This window comes from Oncorhynchus masou, chromosome 31 (genome assembly GCF_036934945.1).
Source record: "Oncorhynchus masou masou isolate Uvic2021 chromosome 31, UVic_Omas_1.1, whole genome shotgun sequence".
Taxonomy (NCBI): domain Eukaryota; kingdom Metazoa; phylum Chordata; class Actinopteri; order Salmoniformes; family Salmonidae; genus Oncorhynchus; species Oncorhynchus masou.
The window spans coordinates 53,256,291-53,271,430 of record NC_088242.1 but is presented as its reverse complement, the minus strand read 5'-3'; the positions used below and the strand labels follow the sequence as shown (position 1 = coordinate 53,271,430).

General features: G+C 42.1%; 1 pseudogene; it reads right to left on the bottom strand.

Moving 5' to 3' along the window:
• The window catches only part of LOC135524965 (protein O-mannosyl-transferase TMTC3-like), a 67,131-nt pseudogene that overhangs the window by 8,851 nt on the left and 43,140 nt on the right, over positions 1–15,140 (bottom strand).

Below are 15,140 nucleotides of genomic sequence, written 5' to 3'. Positions count from 1 at the left end.
AGCACGGGGTAGCTGCAGGAACAGGGTCGAAGAGCCCATAGCATAGAGAATTTGGGCGGAAAATCACCTGTCGCGCAGCGAGTGGCTGCATACTCCTCTAACAGTGGTTGATGCGTGAAGTGGAAGTATTCTTATAAACCCAGACATTTCTATATGCAATCCCAGGTGAAAGCAGAGTTTTGATGGTTTCCACAGGATCCCAGCTGCTACTATAGTTATTTCTCAACAGTTCCACTCTAAAATCGGAGTAGCCTAGACGGCATGATTTAAACTGTGGGAAAGCGGTCTCCATTCACTATTTGAGTGCATAGGGATGATTCCCCTGCTCCTTTTCCTACCCGTTTGATAATTGAACATTTTCATTTATTTTTTTGGACATATTAGTTAAGATTATATTGGGAATAGTCTGATGGTTGAAAATATGATCACTTGATTCGAGAAAAGTGTGTGTGAGGCAAGTCACAGAGCGCAAGCTTTTTTTGTTGTTGCTACTTTTCAAATAGTCAATAGCCTTCAGTCGCATCATGCAGCTCATATATGTTTTGATTTTGAAGACATTCTAAGGTTTGTATCATTCACAACAAAATTTGCCAAATAACTAAATCTAGCGTATAGGACCTTTTTCAAATCACTTTTACACGCAACATAGCCACTTCATATTCGCACTAGCTCCGGAATGGGAAAAATATCCTTTCCATTTTATTCAGCTAAGTTCAATAATATACCTTTTTTTTTTACAATAAAATCACATAATATAAAATAATGGCATGGGACTCATAAGCATATCTTGTCTGATAAATGAAGTAGTCTTAAGTCTATGGCATGACTCCTATTCGGTTTTTCTGAAATACATTTTCGTTATATCATATTTGTTCGGCCCTGCCTAAAATAAATTGATTTATTGTGATGGTGTATATTAAATGGCTTAATATACTTTTATAAATGCAGATGTTCCAAAGGCCTGGAGATGCTAACCATGTTTATGTTCACTAACGGTCAATTACCATGAGACCGGCAGTCAATTGCATAACAATAACTGGCTGACAAAATGTCATGACCGCGGAAGTCCAACATAGAATCTAGAATGACTGCTTATGTAATTGATTCGTTTAAGTCTAATTAGTCATTTACAACCTGCGTCAGCAGTCAATGGACCCTTCGCTGAGCTGAATTAATGTAATTGACTGCTTACGTATGTTGTAAATTAATTAATTCAACTTCTGATGGAGTGCCTACTGACGTATATGGTAACCATTCAAATATCAGTGTTCAAGGTTGTAATTAAACAGTTATGTAGATTGTACATCACCCTGATGGATGTAGTAAATACACTAAATAGACTTCTGATGAAGGATGTTAAGAGATAGTCAACAGCCTTGTTCAACATCATTATTCTGATATGGTGTAAACTAACCACCTTGCCAACTGATGTAAAATGTTAGTAAAGGGGCCTTGCCTGCTGATGTAGGCTTGCTTGAAGTAAGGCCTCATGCTGATGGCCTGTCTGTAGAGTTGGTACGGATCAGGTTTGCCAGGTTAATGTACAACGTTCAGGTGGTTGGGCGCCACACGGGTGGCGTACTTCTTCCCTGGAATGATCTTGGAGGGTAACATAATAAATTAGTCCTTATCTCTAATTTGTTGACGATTGATCAATGACTGATCCATGATGCTTGTTCCACATGAAAGAGATCACACTATATTATATGCTTGCAGTTGTTTTGGTTTGTTATTAACTTCGTTCTGACAGGTTAGGGGTACTGGACACTAGTTTGCTAGTTTCCCAGGTGAACTATTACGAAACAAGTGTTCTTTTCTTCTCAGGAAGGCCAAGTCTGAATATTTTATGTCTGTTACCACTGATAACCTGAATGACCTTAGAAAGTTTTGGAAGGCTATTAAGTCTATGTCTGGTAACAGTAATGTTAATGAATTAAAGTCATGTGTTTTGAAGGACTCTGTTATATAAGACACAACTGAAATGCTGAATTGTTTCAATGAGCACTTTGTATCATCTGGTAGGCTGTTTGATTCAGTGTCCTCTGTCTCTGTACAACCCCGCGTGGATGAACCAGTGAGAGCTGGTCAAACTTTTAGCTTTTTGCCATTCTCAGTGCAGGTGGTACATAAAGTCCTGAAATCCTTAAATCAGGTCCTGAGTCCTGATCTTTTGGATCCCTGCCTTTTCAATCTGGCAGCTGATTTCATAGCTGAACGATTTACATCTCATTTCAATCTAACCCTGGATTGTAATGAAATTCCAAAGATCTGGAAATCAGCATTTGTCCTCCCACTTTTAAAAGGGGGAGATCCAACTCTTAAATAATTATAGGCCAATCTCAAAGCTGTCACCCCTGATGAAAATACTTGAAACCCTTGTAAGTGAACAGCTAAAAGAGTTTTTATTTACTGACTCTATCAATGTACCAATCGGGCTTCAGGAAGAAGCATAGCACAATTACAGCAGCCATGAAGGTTTTAAATTATATCACTGAAGCCATTGACAAAAAACAGCACTGTGTCTCACTTTTTATTGATCATGCTATACTAAGGCAGAAATTGTCGAGTGTAGGTCTTTCGGAGCATGCAGTTGCATGGTTTGCTAACTATCTGTCTGATAGAACTCAGTGCACTCAATTTGATGGGCTTTTGTCTGTTTAAATTGTCTGTATTGAATGATGTGCCCCAAGGCTCTGTACTTGGTCCTCTCTTATTCACTATTTATATAAATGATTTAGACAAGCATGTCCAAAATGCACAACTTAATTTTTATGCTGATGATGCTGTTATTTACTGTTGTGCCTCGTCTCTTACAAAAGCTTTCCAGAACATGCAAACTGCTTTTTATACTGTTCAACATACCTTGTGTCAACTGAACCTTATCTTCAATACTGACAAAACAAAACTAATGGGGTTTTCTAATGCAAGAAATAGACCTCTGAACCTTTCACTTGCTTTCACCTGTCAGGGCAAGGAGATTGAGGTTGTAACCTCATATAAATATCTTGGAATTTTAATTGATGACAGCCTCTCTTTTAAATTGCATATTCAACAATTTACAACAAAAAATATTGAAGCTGAAATTGGGATTTTATTTTAGGAATAAGGCCTGTTTTTTTCTTTTGAAGCCAGAAGGAGGCTATATATCCCTAGACTATGGGGATATTTTATATATGAATGGTTCCACTCAGTGTTATGAGATCAATTGACACTGGCACCATGTGTCAATTACCATGGTACTTTGAGATTTATTTTAAACTGCAAAACCCTTACGCACCACTGCACTTTGTATACCAGGGTTGGCTGTCCTTCTCTAGTCACTCATAGGCTCAGTATACTTTTATTTACAAAGCCATTTTGGGTTTACTACCTTTTTAATTTTGCATTTTTATTGTTCAGAAATGTGGTGTGTACTCTCTTCGTTCGCTGGACTTTATCCTGCTAACTGTTCCAAATGTCCGAACTGAATTTGGTAAAAGTGCTTTCATGTACTCTGCGTTATCGCCTTGGAACACCTTACAAAATACTTTTTAAACTGGAAGGACTTGTCCCGATTGGTGTTTTTAAATCACTGATGAAGGATTTTGAGGCTGATTCCCTGACCTGTCAATGTTTTTAATTTGCTGTTTTATACTCTTGTGAATTCAATGGTTTTTACTAGGTTACTTGTAGTTTTTCATGTTGTCTATCTGTCAAATTTTTTTGTAATGACTTGGTGCTGCCTATCTTGGCCAGGGCGCTCTTGAAAAATATATTTTAATCTCAATGAGCCCTTCCTGGTTTAATAAAGGTTCAATAAAATAAATAAAAGAGAACGTAGAGCAGGAGTTCTCAAAGTCGGGTCTAAAAATATTTTTTTTTACGAACATTATTAACAGATTAAACACATTTTGGCTGAGGGATCCATGGAATACATTTAAAGGGTGTTAAATAATACAATGTAATTCATTCATTAAAGTGATCATTCATAATTTTGGCAATGAGCCCATTTATCTTCCTTCATACTGGACACGGACATACAAATGGTATTGACATGTTCATCTGACTCTGGGGAAATAGATAAAGGGCCTCATTGCCAAAATCCCAAAGTATCCATTTACCTCTCTGGGATAGGCCAATTGCTCTCCACTTGGCCAATTGCCAGGGAAAATGCAGAGCGCCAGATTCAAATAAAATACTATAAAATTCAAACTTTCATTAAATCACACATGTAATATACCAAATTAAAGCTACACTCGTTGTGAATCCAGCCAACATGTCAGATTTCAAAAAAGCTTTTCGGTGAAAGCATAAGAAGCTATTATCTAATGATAGCACAACAGTAAACAAAGAGAGAAATAATATTTCAACCCTGCAGGCGCAACTCAAAACGCAGAAATAAAATAATCATGCCTTACCTTTGACAAGATTCTTTTGTTGGCATCCCAATATGTCCCATAAACATCACAAATGGTCCTTTTGTTCAATTAATTCCGTCCATATATATCAAAAATGTCCATTTATTTTGCGCGTATGATCCAGAAAAAACCGCTGCAAATTTGCGCAACATCACTACAAAATATCTCAAAAGTTACCTGTGAACTTGGCCAAATATTTCAAACTACTTTTGTAATACAACTTTAGGTATTTTTAAGTGTTAATAATCAATCAAATTGAAGACGGGTCTATCTGTTTTCAATACAGGACAACAACAAACTGACGCTACTTTTCTACTCTTGCCCAACTCTCAACAGTGTTACACTGTTTCAAGATGGCTGTACTTCTTCATTTCACAAAGGAATAACCTCAACCATTTTCCAAAGACTGGTGACATCCAGTGGAAGCGGTAGGAACTGCAAACAATTGCTTTTAAAACCCAGTTCCCCAATGAAATCTCATTGAATAGACAGTGACCTAAAAAAACAAAAATGTCCTGAATGGTTAGTCCTCAGGGTTTTGCCTGCTACATAAGTTCTGTTATACTCACAGATATGATTTAAACAGTATTAGAAACTTCTGAGTGTGTTCTATCCAAATCTACTAATAATATGCATATCTTATATTCTTGGCATGAGTAGCAGGAAGCTGAAATTGGGCACGCTATTTATCCAAAAGTGAAAATGCTGCCCCCTATCACAGAGGTTTCTAAAGGAGGTATATGTCATATTTTTGCATTGTAACTTCAGACAATGTCCTTAATATATCTGCAGTAATAGTGTAATGACGTTTCACAATATGTTATCCCACCCAAAAAATATTGGGAACACAGAGAAATGCACTTGAATGGTGCAGCCTTCTTATATTGTCAAAAGGCATCTCTTGTTGTCGAATTGACTGGGGCAAGCGTCAAACATATAGAAATAGCCCCCAGTCAATTTGACAACAAAAGATGTTCCTTCCCAGGGCCCATGTCCGGCCATGCACTGCCAGTTATTGTAAAACTCATTGCATGCTATTTCTGTCTCACTCAAGTTGTGGGGTCCTTGATTAACTTGCCATCACAAAAGGGCGTCCCCGGGCCCCGAAAAGTTTGAGAACCCATGACGTAGAGAATGTAGTGAGTTCTTAACGCTGTTACACTCACCCCACAGAGATCCAAACCATCAAGCTGAGCACAACTGTGCATCCGGGTCATGGCAGCTTAGCTTCCTCCACTGTCCCGACTGCCCGATCCTGGGCTCGAACCAGTGATCCTCTGCCTTGCAACGCACGTGACCTCCCTCCCTTGATAACTTGTTGAGCCACCCAAATAGTAATAATTGGATGGCTCCATCCTTGACTTTCCAAGCTAGCTGTGGAGTGAGCTTACGGTACGTTCTTAACTGTTAAACTAACATCACTTTTCATGAGATTTTGGATCTTAATTTGAGAGATAGCATTGCAGGAAATGCGAACTTGTAGTCTATTCAAGGCTTAAAAAGGTTTCTCAAGTTTGTAATTTCCACTTTAAAATGTCAGACTTGATTTGCCCTAACGAAAAATGTCCATTAATTATTCACATTTCCTGTTGCTGCAGAATTATTTTCCTGCTGTAGCAAACTGGCTCAAATTATGATCCTACATCTGTACCGACGTTTCAGACATGGCCTTAAAATTACAAAGCAATCAACAGAAGAGACAACAAGTCACATTCTTAGAGGCCTAATAATGACTGAGCTGGAAAACTAGCATATCAATATAATTTCAAAGCCACCGACAGACAGCCTCTGGTGTGGGCAATATGCTCCTGTCATGGCCAACATGAGTGGAATTTTTCACAGTTGGATTTTCTTGGAAGAAAAATATCAAATTTGTATATATAATCCCACAGTCATACATTTCTATACGAGCCACACATACAGCCAGAGGGAGAGAGAAGATCTGTTTCTTTTTTGTTTTCTAAACCGATTAATTCGAATCAGTTTACGCAGTTTGTCACACCCTGACCTTAGAGAGCCTTTTTATGTCTCTTGGTTTGGTCAGGGTGTGATTTGGGTGGGCATTCTATGTTCTGATTTGTATGTTTTGTGTTTCTATGTTTTTGGCCGGGTATGGTTCTCAATCAGGGACAGCTGTCTATCTTTGTCTCTGATTGGGAATCATACTTAACCTCCCTCAATAACAAAAGGGAAAAAGGCTGCCTATCTTTGTTAGTGGCACTATAGCCCTTGTAAGCTTCACGATTGTGTCTTTGTTTCTTGTTTTGTTGGCGTCATTTATATAAATAAAGTAACGTACGCTCACAACGCTGCGCTTTGGTCCACTTCTTCTTCAGACGGTTGTGACACATTCTTTCAAATACATTATGAGAACATGAGACTGAGGCAGGGACTTCCTCCATCGACAGGCTCACAGAACCGTATAAAACACATACTAAAGCACCATGTTGTCCGTTTCATGCCATGGGGTTGTCAGTCATTGGATTCCTGGACAGAAGCGGAAATCTGGATATAGAGAGTTAACTCGTTTGGGGAAAACCAAATGAATAAGAGGCATGATCAAAATAAGTGTAGTGTATCAAAAGCAATTATCATTGGGCCCCACGCGGAAATCCTGTTCAGTCCCTTCAGCATCGGTCGTCGATACATGATGGCCATAGCCGCTTGCATGCTTCAGCTGAAAAATCTCTTTAAAGCTCAGACAAGGCCTCGCCTGTTCCGTTTCGTGAGGATAAAATTGAAGAAATCAGCCCCGCTGCTTATTCACAAAATCGTCATTTGTTTCGAAGCTGATCCCTCGCATGGGAAGTACAGTCAGGCCCTTCAAATTATTATTATCAAATAGTCCATAAGTTGTTTTTCTTCTGGAAGTTTGGGGTGGATGAATTGAGGGAACTGTCACTCATAAATGACAAAGAAACACCACATCAACGCTTACCTACAATAATGACCAAAGGGCTTTCACATGCCAGTCATGTTTGTAGGGATTTCAGATGCTATTTCATTAGAATTTTAACAAGGAGATCGGATCACAGAACTCGGTTTTGTATTTTATGAACAATAGAATAGTGAGAACTGGGCAGTTAGAGAGAGACCGACAGTAGAGATCTAGAGTCTGCAGCGCAACCACTAGGCCAGGCTGAGGCACTGCCATTTCCTTGATTCCTGAGATAAACCAACTTTGAGGGATTGGGGTAGGAAATTAGGCCGGCCTCCCGTTGACCTCTAAAAACATAACCTCATCAGAGCTGAGGCAACGGAGCTGCATTTCTAAGCATTAGACAGCTGAGCATTAGCTCAGACTATTAAATGATCAATTAATGACAAAGGTTTTTACAAAGACAAGTCTTCAGGAGACCTTTAACATTTAAATGATGATCAATGATCTGTCAAGCGTGAAGAAGTGCCCCTTTAGTTGATTATGGTAATTGACGCTGCACTTAATTTTGTAGAATATTGGCCTGTTGGAATCTACAACTTCCTACTTACATTGCACAGTTCGGGCATGATCTGATTTATCTCTAGAGAAACTGCACATCGAGCCCACAAAAAGTGAAAAATAACCAACATTTTGGTTTGGGTAGGAAGTCAGATAAGAGGCATGGCCTTTATTGACCTCCATCATCATAACAGACTAGAGGTGAATGAGTTGCACTGATTAGCATTAGACAGCTAAACATGATTTGATGACTATTAAACATTTAAATTCATGTCAAAGAATGGCGCTGGAATGTATATAACATCCATTTTACGGGCTCCTGGCCCATTCTGCAATTTGTGGGGGGGGGGTTTGGCGCTAATTGTAACTTTTTTTGTACATAATGTTTCCACCATTGTTTCCTATGACCGAAAAGAGCTTCTGGACATCAGAACAGCGATGACTAACCTTAATTTGGATGAAGATTTCTACTTCAATGAGTCAGCCGCACAGGACATACTGCTCACCCCGGACCAGGCACTAATCCCCGCCACTCAGAAGAGAAAGATGGCGATAGAGGCCGATGTGCGGGTACCCTGATAAAACTACAGCGGAGAGTAAATAATCCGCTTCTACCCTCTGTTCTATTGGGAATGCACATTCACTGGAGAATAGTGCTGAGCGATTAACCAAAATGTCGGTTAGCTATGCCCAAGAGGGTCCTTGTTAACCGATGGTGCGCGACCTCTAATATTAAGGAAGTGTCAAGGTTCTGCTCGCCTGATGATAAACTGTAGATCAGGGGTACTCTACAAGGTCCGGAGCCTGTGTTTTCTGTTCTACCTGATAATTAATTCCACACACCTCGTGACACAGGTCTAAATCAGTCCCCGATTAGAGGTGAACAATGAAAAAAATGTAGTGGATCTGGCTTCAAGGGTCCAGAGTTGAGTTTATCTATATTTACCACTACAAACCTATGCTGCCACTAAGACCACATTCAACAAGCTGTGTAAGGCCATAAGCAAACAAGAAAAGGCTCACCCAGAGGCAAAAGAAATCTGTCTTACCTCATTTCTACCAGCATGTCACCTGTGCAACGAGAGGCGAAAAAAAACTATACACCACCTTTACACCACACACAGAGACGTATACAAAGCTCTCCCTCCCCCTCCATTTGGAAAATCTGACCATAACACTATCCTCCTAATTCCTACTTACAAGAAGAAAATAAATCCTAACTAGAAGCCATGGATTACAAGCAACATGCGCACTGAGCTCAAGGCTAGAGCTGCTGCTTTCATGGAGCTGGACACTAACCCGGACGCTGATGAGATCGCTCTATGCTCTCCAACAAACCATCAAACAGGCAAAACGTCAATACAGGACTAAGTAGGAATCCTACTATGCCATGTAGCACTAACATCTGTAACCATGAAATACTTTGAACGGCTGGTTATGGCTCACTCACACCATCATCAACACCATCATCCCAGACCCCGCTCCAACAGATCCACAGATGACGCAGTCTCTATTGCAATCCACACTGCCCTGTCCCACTTGGACAAAACTAACATTGATGTGAGAATATTGTTCATTGACCACAGCTCAGCATTCAACACCATAGTGCCCTCCAAGCTCATCACTAAGCTAAAGACCCTGGGACTGATCACCTCCCTCTGCAACTGGATCATGGACTACATGATGCGACGCCCCCAGGTGCTGAGGGTAGGCAACAACACATCCGCCGCGCTGACCCTCAAAACGGGGCCCCTCAGGGGTGCGTGATTAGTCCCCTCCTGTACTCCCTGTTCACGACTCCAACATTATCAATACGTTTCCCGACGACACAATGGTGGTAGGCCTGATCACCAACAACGATGAGACAGCCTATAGGGAGGAGGTCAGAGACCTGGCAGTGTGGTGCCAGGACAACAACTTGTCCCTCAATGTCAGTAAGACAAAGGAGCTGATCATGGACTACAGGAAGCAGGCCCCCATTTACATCGAAGGGGCTGTAGCGGAGAAGGTCGAGAGTTTCAAGTTCCTTGGTGTCCACATCACTAAGGATCTATCATGGTCCAAACACACCAACACAGTCATGAAGAGGGCAGGACAATGCCTCTTCCCCCTCAGGAGGCAGAAATGATTTGGTACAGGCCCTCAGATCCTCAAAAAGTTCAACAGCTGCACCATTGAGATGGTCGTGCGGACGGCATACTACATCACTGGGGCCAATTAACTATATGTCCTGAATACAAAGTGTTATGTTTGTGGCAAATCCAACACAACACGTTATTGAGTACTACTCATATTTTCAAGTACGGTGGTGGCTGCATCACGTTATGGGTATGCTTGTCATCGGCAAGGACTAAGGAGTTTTTTGGGGGATAAAAATAAATGGAATAGAGCTAAGCACAGACAAAATCCTAGAGGAAAATCTGGTTCAGTCAGCTCTCCAACAGACACTGGGCGACAAATTCACCTTTCAGCAGGAAAATAACCTAAAACACAAGGTCAAACATACAATAGAGTTGCTTACCAAGTCGACAATGAATGTTCCTGAGTGGCCTAGTTAGATTTTCAAGCCAACTTAAGTTAAAATGGCTATCTACCAATGATCAACAACCAACTTGACAGAACATGACAACTTTTTAAAAGAATGTGCAAATATTGTACAATCCAGGTGTGCAAAGCCTTTAGACTCACAGCTGTAAATCGCTGCCAAAGGTGATTCTAACATAGCAAGGGTGTGAATACTTAAGCAAATGAGATATTTCTGCATTTCATTTTCAATAAATGTGCAAACATTTCTAAAAACATGTTTTCACTATGTCATTATGGGGTATTGTGTGTAGATGGGTGAGAAAGTTGTAAGTTGTAATTCAGGCTGTAACAACAAAATGTGGAAGAAGTCAAGGGGTATGAATGATTTCTGAATTCACTGTAAGTTGACCTAAGAGTTGTGCAAAGTTGGTAGAATCATATTTAAAATGATTCACAGCTGTAATGGCTGCCTAAGGTCAAGTATTACTCTGGGGTGTGAAGACATACAGTGCCGTGAAAAAGTATTTGCCCCCTTACGGACTTTCTCTATTTTCTGTCAAGATGGCACCGGAGAACAAGGCTAACCAATTGTGGATTTTTGCGTGTTTTGTTTGCGTTGTTTGTAACTTATTTTTTTAAACTTATTTTGTACATAATGTTGCTGCTACTGTTTCTTACGACTGAAAATAACTTCTGGACATCAGAACTGCGATTACTCACCACGGACTGGCAGAATCCCTTTTTTCCTTTAACGAGGCCGACGAGCCCAACGTGAATAATAGATTGCTTTCCCAGGGAGAGGCCCAGATCCCCGTCATTTGCGTGAAGTGAAGGCGGAGAAAAAGGGGTCAGAGGGGGGACTGCCTTCTGAGAATTCGTAGGTGATCGAATAAACCCCCACAGCCTTCCATTCTGCTAGCAAACATGCAATCTTTGGAAAATAAAAATGATGACCTACGCGGAAGATTAAACTACCAACGGAACATTCAAAACTGTAATATTTTATGCTTCACGGAGTCGTGAATGAACAACGACATTATCAACATATGGCTGGTACGCTGTATCGACAGAACAGTGGCGTCTGATAAGACGAGGGGCGGCGTACTATGTATTTTTGTAAATAACAGCTGGTGCTCGATATCTAAAGAAGTCTCGAGGTTTTGCTCGCCTGAGGTAATCATGATAAGCTGTGGACTACACTATCTACCGAGAGAGTTTATCTGTATTTGTCGTAGCTGCCGACATACCACCACAGACTGATGCTGGCACTAAGACCGCAATGAATGAGCTGTATTTCGGCATGAGCAAACAGGAAAACGCTCACCCAGAGGGGGCGCTCCTAGTGACCGGGGACTTTAATGCAGGGAAACATAAATCGGTCTTATCACATTTCTATCAGCATGTTAAATGTGCAACCAGACGGAAAAGAACTCTGGACCACTTTTACTCCACACACAGAGATGCATACAAAGCTCTCCCTCGCCCTCCATTTGGCAAATCTGACCATAATTCTATCATCCTGATTCCTGCTTACAAGCACAAATCAAAGCAGGAAGCACCAGTGATTTGATCAATAAAAAAGTGGTCAGATGAAGCAGATGGTAAGCTACAGGACTGTTTTGCAAGCACAGACTGGAAGATGTTCCGGGATTCCTCCGATGGCATTGAGGAGTACACCACGGCAGTCACTGGCTTCATCAATAAGTGCATCAATGACGTCGCCCCCACAGTGACCGTAATTACATACACAAACCAGAAGCAATGGATTACAGGCAACATCCGCATTGAGCTAAAGGCTAGAGCAGCCGCATTCAAGGAGCGGGACTCTAACCCGGATGCTGAGAAAAAATCCCGCTATGCCCTCTGACGAACCATCAAACAGGCAAAGCATCAATACAGGACTAAGATCGAATCATACTACACCGGCTCTGACGCTCGTCGGATTTCAAAAGGCTTGCAAACCATTAGCGGGTAACACAGCCGAGAGCTGCCCAGTGACACGAGCCTACCAGACGAGCTAAACAACTTCTATGCTCGCTTTGAGGAAAATAACACTGAAACATGCATAAGACCTTTCAACAGGTCAACATTCACAAGGCCGCAGGGCCAGGCGGATTACCAGGACGTGTACTGCGAGCATGCGCTGACCAACTGACAAGTGTCTACACAGACATTTTCAACCTCTCCCTGTCTGACTCTGTAATGTCAACATGTTTAAACCACGAAAGTCCCTGTGCCCAAGAACGCTAAGGTAACCTGCCTAATTGACTACCGACCCATAGCACTCACGACTGTAGCCATGAAGTGCTTTGAAAGGCTGGTCATGGCTCACATCAACACCATTATCCCAGAAACCCTAGACCCACTGCAATTTGCATACCGCCTTAACAGATCCACAGATGATGCAATCTCTATTGCACTCCACAATGCCCTTTCCCACCTTGACAAAAGGAACACCTATGTGAGAATGCTATTCATTGGCTACAGCTCAGCGTTCATCACCATAGTGCCCTCAAAGCTCATCAATAAGCTAAGGACCCTGGGACTAAACACCTTCCTCTGCAATTGGATCCTGGACTTCCTGCCCCCAGGTGGTATGGGTAGGTAACATCCGCCACACTGATCCTCAACACAGGGGCCTCTCGGGTGCATGTTCAGTGGAGCAGGTTGAAAGCTTCATGTTCCTTGGTGTCCACATCACCAACAATCGAACATGGTCGAAGCATGTATACACAACTCTGTTGTTATCATCTACAGTTTGCATCGTCACATTAATAACTCAACCTACATGTACATATTACCTCAATTAACCGGTGCCCCCGCACATTGACTCTGTACCGGTACCCCACTGTGTATAGTCTCACTATTGTTAATTTACTGCTGCTCTTTAATTACTTGTTACTTTTATTTCTTATTCTTACTCATATTTTTAACTGCATTTTTGACTAGGGGCTTGTAAGTAAGTATTTCACTGTAAGGTCTACCTGTTGTATTCGGCACATGTGAGTAATACAATTTGATTTGATTCATGCTTGAAAACCCACAAACGTTGGAGTTAAAGCAGTTCTGCATGGAAGAGTGGGCCAAAATTTATCCACAGTGACATGAGAGACTGATCAACAACTACAGTAAGTGTTTGGTTGGAGTCATTGCTGCTAAGGGTGATACAACCTTCTGAGTGTAGGGTGGCAATTTCTTTTTTCAGAAAGGGGCATTGGGTGTTGCATAACTTTGTTTATTAAATAAGTATGCAATTGATGTGTTATTTGTTCACTCAGGTTCCCTTGATCTAATATTAGGTTTTGGTTGAAAATCAAATAACATTCAGTAGAAAATAAATATGCAAAAGTAGAAAAAATTAGAAAGGTGTGACGACCGTCGTTCGAATGAGACCAAGATGCAGCGTGAGGTGGGTTACTCATTCTTTAATGATAACCAGGAAAAACAAGAAAGAGAAAACCAACGAAATGTACAGCCTTGTAGGGCTCAACAGCAACAATACAAGAACAAGATCCCACAACATAGGTGGGAAAAAAGGCTACCTAAGTATGATCCCCAATCAGTGACAACAATAGACAGCTGCCTCTGATTGGGAACCACACTCGGCCAAAGACAAAGAAATACAACACATAGAATGCCCACCCAAATCACATCCTGACCAAGCCAAATAGAGACATAAAAATGCTCTCTAAGGTTAGGGCGTGCCATGGATTCTCACTGCAGGCCCCGTGCCATGGATTCTCACTGGAGGCTCCGTGCCATAGATCCTCACTGGAGGTTCCGTGCCATGGATCCTCACTGAAGGCTCCGTGCCATGGATCATCACTGGAGGCTCCGTGCCATGGATCATCACTGGAGGCTTCGTTCTTGGAGCTGGCACAGGATATACTGGGCCGTGGAGACGCACTGGAGGTTTGGAGCGCAGAGCTGGCACAACCCGTCCTGGCTGGATGCTCACCCTAGCCCGGCAACTGCGGGGCGTTGGCACAGGACACACTGGGCTGTGGAGACGCACCGGAGACACAGTACGCAGAGCCGGCGCAGGATATCCTGGCCCGAAGAGACGCACCAGAGTCCAGGAGCGCTGAGCCGGCACAATCCGTCCTGGCTGAATGCCCACTCTAGATCGACAAATGTGAGGAGCTGGAATGTAGCGCACCGGGCTGTGCATGCGCACCGGAGACACACTGCGCAAAGCCGCGTAACATGGGGCCTGACTAGTCACACTCTCCTCACGGTAAGCACGGGGAGTTGGCTCAGGTCTATAACCTGACTCCGCCAATCTCCCCATGTGCTCCCCCAAAACATTTTTTTTGGGGCTGCCTCTCGTGCCTGCTTCGTCGTGCCAACTCTTCGTATCTTTGCCGTTCCGCTTTTGCTGCTTCCATTTCTTCATTAGTACCGTGATATTCTCCAGCCTGCGTCCTGGGTCCCTTGCCTTCCAGTATCTCCTCCCATGTACACTCCTCCAGAAAACGCTGCTTGGTCTTTTTGTGGTGGGATCTTCTGTGACGACCATCGTTGGAATGAGACCAAGATGCAGCGTGAGGTGGGTTACTCATATTCTTTAATGATAACCAGGAAAAACAAGAAAGAGAGAACCAACGAAACGTACAGCCTTGTAGGGCTCAACAGCAACAATACAAGAACAAGATCCCACAACATAGGTGGGAAAAAAGGCTACCAAAGTTTGATTCCCAATTAGAGACAACGATAGGCAACTGCCTCTGATTGGGAACCACACTCGGCCAAAGACAAAGAAATACAACACATAGAAT